This window comes from Xenopus laevis, chromosome 1L, assembly GCF_017654675.1.
Source record: "Xenopus laevis strain J_2021 chromosome 1L, Xenopus_laevis_v10.1, whole genome shotgun sequence".
Taxonomy (NCBI): domain Eukaryota; kingdom Metazoa; phylum Chordata; class Amphibia; order Anura; family Pipidae; genus Xenopus; species Xenopus laevis.
The window spans coordinates 88813797-88824060 of NC_054371.1; positions in this window are offsets into that span (position 1 = coordinate 88813797).

The window sequence follows — 10264 nt, forward strand, 5'->3', positions numbered from 1 at the left end:
GCAAGATGTCATTTCTGCAGAATGGCAAAGGATGTCTAGAAAAGTTCCGGTAGAGGCAAAGATGGAGAAGCTATATCCCTTTCCTCCAGAATCTCAGGAAATTTGGAGCAATCCTCCAACAGTTGATGCTCCAGTAGCTAGATTGTCCAGAAAGACTGCACTACCAATAGACGATGTTTCTGCCCTGAAACAGCCAATGGAGAGAAGGATGGAAACAGAATTAAAAAAGTTATACATGATGACTGGAGCCATGTTGAGACCGGCAGTATCATTAGTTTCAGTGGTCAAGGCCCTGTCGATGTGGATAGAGGATTTAGTGCAGAGGACCAGAGAAGGGGAGCCTCGTGAGAAGATTTTGGCAGCTCTGGAGGATCTGAGACTTGCAACATCTTTTTGCCTGGGGGCCGTTGGCGATTTAACAAGATTGTCTGCGAGATCTATGGCCTCATCAGTAGTGGCTCGTAGAGCCCTTTGGCGTAAGTACTGGTTTGCAGACACTGCCTCAAAGAATGCATTATGCAGGCTACCATTTGAGGGCAAGATGTTATTTGGCAAAGCTTTGGAGGATATAATATCCAAATCATCTGGAGGAAAGAGCACATTCCTTCCACAGACTCCAAGGAGATTTAAAGATCCCCCAAAACGTCAATCAGACAGGTATTTTTCAAGGAAGAAGGACAACTTTAAAGCTTATAGGCCTGGTAGGGAGACTTTTAGGTCATCATCTTGGAAGACAGGGCAGTCTGTTTTTTTTTTCGAGGTGGAAAGGCCAAGGCCCCAAGATCTCCCAAGTCCCAGCAGAAGTCACAATGACGGGAGGCCTGTCCAGCTTCCAAGAGTAGGAGCAAGGCTTCTTCAATTTCAGGAAGTCTGGGCGAGACATTTTCAGGACTCCTGGGTTCTGTCCATTGTGAGAAGGGGTTACCGGCTGGAATTCATACAAAAGCCAATCCCTCATAATTTTGTTGTTCCCTTGGCCACGATCTGTGGCGAGCAGGGAAATTATGAAGCAATACATTTCCGACTTACTTCTCAAGGGGGCAGCAGTAGAGGTTCCGTTAGAAGAGAGGGGAAGAGGATTTTATTCCCCTCTGTTTCTGGTAGAGAAGGCTTCAGGCGAGATGAGGCCCATTTTGGATTTAAGGAAGCTGAACAAGGGACTAAAGATCCAAAGCTTCAAAATGGAGACGATTCAGACTATAAAGGCAGCCATACACTGGCTTTGTACAATCGATTTGAAGGACGCCTATTTGCATGTGCCGGTGGCCTTAGAACATCAAAGGTTTCTTCGTTTTGCAATAGGTTGTCATCATCTACAGTTCACTTGCCTGCCCTTCGGGCTGGCCACATCTCCCAGAACATTTACCAAGGTGTTGGTGCTGGTTATTGCAAAGCTTCGAGAAGAGGGTCTAGAATTATATCACTATCTAGACGACCTCTTATTAGTGGCAAGACAAAAAGACATCTTAATACAGCACAGAGACAAGGTCAAAGCAACTCTCCAAGAGTTCAGATGGATTCTCAACGAGGCCAAAAGTCAGTTGAGTCCAGTCCAAAGATTAACATACTTAGGAGCTTCTATAGACACAGTCTTAGGAATGATATCTCTTCCTCAGGCAAGAATCTCCAAGGTCAGGGAGATGACTTTGACCATGCTGGAACTAGACTATCTATCTGCCAGACAATTAATGAAATATTTGAGCTCCCTGACATCAACAATAGGACTGGTCAAATGGGCAAGATGGCAGATGCGCCCAATCCAGCGTGTATTCTTGGACCAATGGAAGCATCAAGAGTTGAACTGGAATCAGACAATATGGTTGCCTTGGAAGCTGAAGCATCATCTGCAGTGGTGGGCAACTCTGTTCAACCTAAGGAGAGCAATGCCTCTGCAGGAGCCGGAATATGTAGAGCTGTTCACCGATGCGTCAGGTCAAGGATGGGGAGCCCACATAGCAGATCTGTCAGTCCAAGGGACTTGGGCCAGGGAGCTGTCCTATCTTCCATCAAATATCCTCGAGCTGAGGGCAGTGGCATGTGCACTTCAGGCTTTCAGGAAAGAGCTACACGGTCACTCTGTCAGAGTCCGCTCGGACAATGTGGCAGCAGTCACATATATAAAGAGACAGGGAGGCACAGGGAGCCTCAGTATGATGACAGAATTACTTCCGATCATGGAGTTTGCTCAAAATCATTTACTACACATCACTGCTCTTCATATACCGGGAGTAATGAATGTACAGGCAGATCTCTTCAGCAGGAGGCGGATCGACGGTGGAGAGTGGAGTCTTCACCCAGAAGTATTCACTATGATCATAACCAGGTGGGGATGCCCGAAGTTAGACCTGATGGCTACAGCCTTGAACCGGAAAGTGAGGAACTTCTTCTCCAGGTTCCCTTGTCCCCAGTAGACAGCGGTGGATGTGCTAGTCCAGGATTGGACAGGTCTATGTGCATATGTCTTTCCCCCTTTCCATTGATATTCAGAGTTCTACAGAAGATCTTTTTCACCAGGATGGAAGCAGTGGTGGTACTTCCAGACTGGCCACGTCGCCCGTGGTATCCATTGTTGAGGAGGATGGCGGCAGACAATCCTTTTCGCCTACCAGACAGGGAGGATCTTCTGTCTCAGGGGTCTCTGTGGTATCCGAACCCTGCCAGGTTGAACCTGATGGCTTGGAAGCTGAGAGGGGAAGGTTAAGACAACAAGGCTGTTCTGAGGCTGTGATTAACACATTGTTGAGGTCAAGGAAGGCAAATACGTCTCACCGGTATTACATGATCTGGGAAGTGTTTCAGGCATGGGCAAGTGAGAATTTTGTGGATTTGTGGAACCCATCAGTGCCAAACATTCTTCAGTTCCTACAGTCAGGCCTAGAGAAGGGTCTGAGCCTGAGTACACTCAGAGTACAATTGTCAGCATTATCCGCGATTCTGGGAAGAAGATGGATAGTGGAACCCTTGGTTTCCAGATTCTTTCAAGCAGCAATCAGGATTGTTCCACCACTTAAACCACTCACTCCAGTTTGGGACTTGCCTTTAGTCCTGAATGCTCTTGTGGATAGCCCTTTTGAACCTATTAGTAGCTCTGACATCAGCCAGGAGAGCATGTGAGCTACAAGCTTTATCATCTAAGCCTCCTTATACTATCTTCAAAGCGGATTCAGTGGTCCTTAGACCAATATTACAATTCCTGCCTAAGGTAGTCTCTTCTCTGCACATGAATGAGCCGATTGTTTTACCAGCCTTCATTCCGGAGGTTGGGACACAAGAGGAATCGAGATGGAGAGCTCTAGATGTGCATGCCTGTCTACGGATGTACCTCCAAAGGACTGAGGGCATCAGGAAGACTGATAGGCTGTTTATAGTCCCAGCAGGGGCTAGGAAGGGAGAGGCAGCCAAAACTGCAACATTGAGGAGATGGATAGTGATGGCAATACAGAAAGCCTATAAAGAACAGGGTAAGCCGGTGCCTGAGGGGACCAAAGCACATTCCACAAGGGCCGTTGCATCGTCATGGGCAGCAGAAGCAGGAGCACAACCTGAGTCAATTTGCAGGGCTGCAACATGGGCTACTCCAAACACATTTATTAAACATTACAAATTAGATATTAGATCTGCGTCTTTGGCGCAGTTTGGACGTTCAGTACTGCAGGCCGCAGCTGTAACCTAATTAAATTCTGTTATCAAGCATCATTCAGTTGCCCTCCCATTTAATTGCTAGGGTACTAACCCAAATTGTTATGCTGCCAGGGGATGGCCAGGAAAAGAGAAAATTAATTAATACTTACCGAGATTTTCTTTTCCTGGCCATACCCCCTGGCAGCATGCCCACCCTTTTCATTGTCCGTCCAGAACATCAGGTAAAGACTGGTGAGGGCGGGAAGGGGGTGGGTATTTGTAAGGTTGCTTGTTAACCCTTCTGTGTCCGACCAGTACAGGGATAAAACCCAAATTGTTATGCTGCCAGGGGGTATGGCCAGGAAAAGAAAATCTCGGTAAGTATTAATTAATTTTCTCTTATATATATATATATATATATTCGAAAAGAAGTCTGCACACTCGGTTCTTAAAGAACAAAAAATGTATTTCAATTTATTACTGGGAGACTAAAGTTTTGGCCAGCAATCTATCCTTTCTCAAGGTACCATTACATATAATAATTACCATATTATTATTACAATAGCGATCTCTAGTTCTGTAATGCAAGACACAGAACTATGCATATATTAGTAGTTTCCAAAGTGACAATATTTAGCAAATGTGGCTCTGCACCCAGGCAAGTAACTACATTTTTGTGAGAATGCTGGTATATAAATATATATATATATATATTTATATATATATATCCCACGAATAGGAACGCACAACCATAAAATGGAAAATAGATTGGGTGCCAGTCTATATATTTCCCACGAATAGGAACACACAACCATAAAATGGAAAATAGATTGGGTGCCAGTCTGTAAAGTTTCAAATAGTCCCACCGATGACGGCACTCCACAATAAATCGGCTTGAGGCAAAAAGTCCAATCAATGGAGGTTTATTGGTGAACCAACGTTTCCAGTCCGTACAGGAATCTTCTTCAGGGAGAAATATGTGCCAGTACACAGAGAGGTATTTAAATACAAATAATGGCGCCAAGACATGTTGCTAGGGCGCCTAGCAACCCGTGAAAAGTAAAACTGTGCAAACCATTACCGTGATATATCCACACATATGGTGTATAAAGCCTCCTCAACTTTTGGTCATTTGCAGTGTGTGGGTCTGGGAATTTAGTGTATTTGCCTAGGAAACTTAGATGTAACCCGTCCTGAGTCTCGTAGAGGGGAACCCGGAAGTGCCATACAGGTTCAGTTAGCAGAGCACTGTCACCGTCGCCTAGGCAACCCGCTCAGCTTTCTCCAGTCCGTGCGTGACGCATGTCTTTGACAGCTGCAAGCCGGTAGCTGCGTTCGTGCATATAGCATAAGCGCCCAATACCGGTAGCTGTTTATTAGCTGTAAACCCACTGTTCCTTTTGCTATAGTGCTTTGAAAATTCGGTAATTTACTGCTGGGAGTTTCTGATCTATAGAATTCAGGTTAAATACAACTCTACCGTTAATAAATCTGACCCTAAGTCTACTAAAAAATAATTTAAACATTAATTAAATCCAACAGGATTCTTTTGCCTACAATAAGTAGGCAGATAAAATAAGTTTATCTTAGTTGGGAGTAAGTGCAAGGTACTGTTTTAATATTATTACAGAGAAAGAGGAAATAATTTTAAACAAGTTTAATAATTGGGAAATTGCAATCCTGTAATTCAGAGCTTTCTGGGTAAAATTGTCTGGCACTGAGTACAAATGAAATGCGAAATTCTTCTGACACTTAAAGGGTTAAAAATTAACCACAGCATATGCATTGTTTTGATGAAATTCTCACCAACTCCTCAGATTAAGTACTGATAAACCACTATTGCTCATGCAGCTAATAGAATGCAGACTTTGGACATTCTTTTGTTTTAAGGAAGAATCTTCGTATAATTGTAAACAATGGCATTTCTCTTGAACATGTCAAATATACAGATTTGTTTTTTATCTAAAATAATATGACAGGTCCTTGTATTTGTTTTATTGATGCACCAAATCCACTAATTTGGATTCGGCCGAACCCCCGAATCTTTCATGAAGGATTAGGCCGAATACTGAACTGAATCCAAATTTCCATATGCAAATTAGGGGAGAGAAGTGGAAAACTTTTTTTACTTCCTTGTTTTGTGACAAAAAGTCAAGCGATTTCCCTCTCCGACCCTAATTTGCATATGCAAATTAGCATTGGGATTCGGTTTGGCTGGACAGAAGGATTCGGCTGAATCCGAATCCTGCTGAAAAAGGCCGAATCCTGAACCGAATCCTGGATTCGGCGCATCCCTAATTTGTTTTAAATGGGTTATTTACCTTTATATTAACTTTTAGTATGACGTAGAGAGTGATATTCTGACAGTTTGCAATAGGTTTTCTTTTTTATTATTTGTAGTTTTTGAGTTATTCAGCTTTTTTTTCAGCAGCTCTGCAGTTTGCAAGTTGGTTACTAGGGTCCAAATTACCCTAGCAATCGTGCATTGATTTGAATAAAAGACTGGAATATGAATAGGAGAGGGCCTGAATAGAAAGATGAGTAATGCAAAGTAGCAATAACAATATATTTGTAGCCTTACAGTGCATTTGTTTTTTAGATGGGGTTAGTTGAAAGCTAAAAAGTGTCAGAAGAAGGCAAATAATTAAAAAAAAGTTGCTTAGAATTACCAATTCTATAACATACTAAAAGTTAAATTAAAGGTGAACGACCACTTTAAAAAAGTAAGATTGCTAAGGGGGCTCTTCTAAAAGCTTTTGCCATTTAAATTTTTTTGTTTCAAAGTAGTGATGGGCGAATTTCTCCCATTTCATTTAGCCGAAAAAAAAGTTTTTTCACAAATTATTCGATGTTTAGCGAATTTTGCGGGAAATTCGCTAAACAGCAAAAAATTTGCGAAAAAATGTGAAATCGAAAAGTGCACAAAAAAATAGTGAAATTCGAATGTTTTCACACAAAAATCGAGCAATTCTAACATTTTCACCAAAAATTCAAGCAATTTGAGCGTTTTCATGATAAAATCAAGCAATTCTAACGTTTTCACTAAAATAGAGCAATTCAAACGTTTTCCCCAAAAAAATGGAGCAATTCGAACATTTTCACGAAAAAATCAAGCAATTGGAACGTTTTCATGAAAAAATCATGAAAATCGGAAATTGAGGCCTGCGAATTTTCGCAGGAGATTTGCGAATTTATTTGCTGGCAGCGAAACGCTGGAATTCGCAGCAAATTCGTGCCAGGCAAATTTATGCACCCATCAATATTTCAAAGCCATTAAGCTGTATAAACTGCTAATACAATGATTTTTGTAACCACCTGCTGCTCAGTTTTTTTTTTATTTTCATAAGGAAAACAGAACTTTTCTGAAGTCTTTCTGCTTTGGAAAGACATATGAAAGGTGACAGGTCATCTAACATCTATCTTTCCTAAGCAGAGCAACATAAGAAGATTCTCAGTTTTCCTTCTAAACATATCCTTCTTGGGGTTGAAAGAACTGCCAGGTTCACAGGTGGCACAGTTACAAAATGTATTATATTACCAGTTTATAAACAGCTTAATAGCTTTAATACTTTATGTAATGTATATTGCAAAAGTGCTCAAAAAAGCACCCTGAGCAATTTTATATGAATTTTTTTAAGGTTTACATATCCCTATAGGCTTAACTGGAAAGTAATTACATGGCTAAAAAGATGCCTGGACACCCCTAATTATTAGTGGACTAAAATCTTTAGATCTTTTAAAAATCCACATGGGTGTAGCTACAATGACAATTTTAATGAATACATGCTTCCTACATTGTGCCAACAGTTTGGGGATGGCCCTTTAAAGCACAATAATGCCATATGAACAAACATATTTTGTTGCAAATATAGGAGTGGAAGAACTTGAGTGGTTTGACCTGACTTCAACCTAACAGAACAATGGCGAGATGAACTGAAACACTGACCAGACCTGACTGCCCATCCTTACAAATGCTGTTGTGGGTAAAGCACATCTCACACTAGTGATAAGCAAAACATTTTTTGCTGTCAAAATTAGCCCCATAGACTCCAATGGGTGAAAAAAATTGTCACGCCTCAAAAAAGTTGTCATGCCTCAAAAAATGTCACCCGTACACTTAAATGCGTTTTGTTGAATTTTCGCCAAAGTGAAACGGGTCAGATTCACACATCACTATTCACCACCAAAGATCAAAAGTGCAGAGGCTGTTATAGCAGCAAAGGGAGGAACAACTTTGTTTTAATAGCCATAGTTTTTATACTTAATGTTGAAGAGACAGGTTTCTGGATGTTTTTGGCCATATAGTGTGGCACTTTCCTGTTGTCCAACAACAGGTAAGCAGAAAGCCAATCTACCAAAGCAATACTTGCTTCCCCTATGAAATATATATGACAGTTTGACTGTGTTCACTTTGGAATACTGGGTAACAACTGCCAAATTTTATTCTGTGAAAAAATATTGAAATGTATTATTATAAAAAAAGAGGCCTAGATTCTAATCTAAGTATTTAGAGTGTCTTTTGCAGGCAGTTAACTGAATAAATCATGGTATAAATTAGCTTGTGCTTCAGCATGAAAATGACAATGTCCTAAATCAATAAGTAATCCATACGGTAAATATTCTATTGGTTACCAATACTGCCAATATGGTAGCATGATTATGTGGTTTGCCTGTTTACATCACACTTTCACTGAAAACAATAGCACGTTTCTTTTAGGACAAGGATTACATAAAACACAAGAAGTTGGGCATTGGCTATCTTATGATCTTGTACAAGACAATGAACATTTTAAGAAACCACAATAATATAAACATTTTAGAAGTCAAAACAAAACATTATTTCAGGTATACAAAAATATAGATCTTTCCTTTGTATATGTACAGCGCAAACAGTTTTGTGTGATTTAGTTCTTCTTTAGTGGGTTTAAGAGGATTGACTCAAAAGTATTTTAAATCAAAACTGGAAAATAAGAGGAGGGTGGTGCAACAGTCCATAATTGCACAGGTAGAGGTTCTGAACTGATGTTTGTGGGCAGATTGACACATCTGGGAATCCAGCTAGTCTGCCTGTGTAGATCTTTAGCACATCGGCCATCAAAAGCAGAGTATGTTCTGTAAATGTCTCTGTATATACAAATCTAGCTACATGTGTTTTTTTGCATTTTGAAAACATGTACTTCTGACTCACTCTAACAGTGATCCCTCTTCCCATGTATTTTGTGTGTACTGGGTACCTGTGTGCATTTGCATTGTGAGCAAGAGCAGCCAGCTTTGTTCTTGCTTCCATGGCATTAATATTGAAATGAATCCTATTTGTTTGATATTTATTAACAAAGCTCTTGTAAACATCCATTTCTCCTGTGCAGCAAAACGGGAGACATACTGGACATATCCTTTGTTATTTGAGGGTTCATTACAACATCTCTCAACATTCCAGTATGGAATGCTGGAGTCCCTTTTTTTCAGCCATGAGCAGTGTCTGTGTTGATTGAAATTTAACTTACCATGAAAACAACTATGATACATTTCTGCATCCTTCCACTGATGCTGATTTGTTAAATGATGAAGCAGGGATTGCCATCTTTCCTGTGTTTCTTTGACTGGTGATGCATGCCCACCATAGATGGCTAGAAATAGCTGGTAGCCAATCGAAGAGCTTGACCAAGTTTTTCCTTTTGCTAGCTCTTGTTAAGTGCCTTTTCACACTTTTGGCATAATGCCATTCATCATATTCATGTTTCAAATGCCTGTCTTTTTTATGCATTATTTTTTTTATGACAGAACTCTGTCCAGTGGCAATGGTTTTCACTTTAAAATCATTACTTAGAAATCTGTCAAATTCTGAATGCATTTTTTCTACTGAGGATGAATTGGATTCAGATATTGGTTCAATTTGAAAATCTACAATTTGTTGCAGCCTCCATTGATTGTGTAAGTATTTAGTATTGTGTCCTGCTTCTTCACACTGGCCATCTCCAATCAATGTCAATGGAGTGTTGGCAAAAGCATCCTGTTGCCACTTAGATTGTAAGCTCTACAGGGCAGGGACTTCCTTTCTACTGTGTCTCTTACCACATAGCACTTAATATGTGTCCTTACATAAGCTCAGTGTACATTTATCATATTTATTATGTGTCTTGTCCTCCCTGTGTGTACTTTTATATATTGTATGTTTATGAATTGCACTGGAAATGAGCATAACCCCAATTGCAATCATTCTTTCTTCTAACATAAAATAATGAACAGGCATGCAAATGGATCAATATCACCCTAATCGCACTTGGTTAATTGACATTTTACTCTGACTAACTTCAGGCTTGGGTGAAAAGATATGAGAACAGGGACACTATGTTGGTATACTGGCAGAATAATATTGCCCTCACTAACTATGGCTGGAGTGACTTATGTTTTATAAACAGCCCCAGGGACCAATGTAGGACCTCTAAAGCTCGTGAAGTTAAACCATGTTACACTGCATATGGCAGGGCAGACATACTAATGTCATTCTTTCTGGGTTCCCAAAAGCTTTGTCCAAGTATCTGAGGAGAGTTCTGGGAGTTGTAGGTGAGCAATATTTTGCAAGCCTGCCCCCCTGCATGTATTACACATAAGTGTGTACCAGCTTCTGTCCACTTACCCCCTC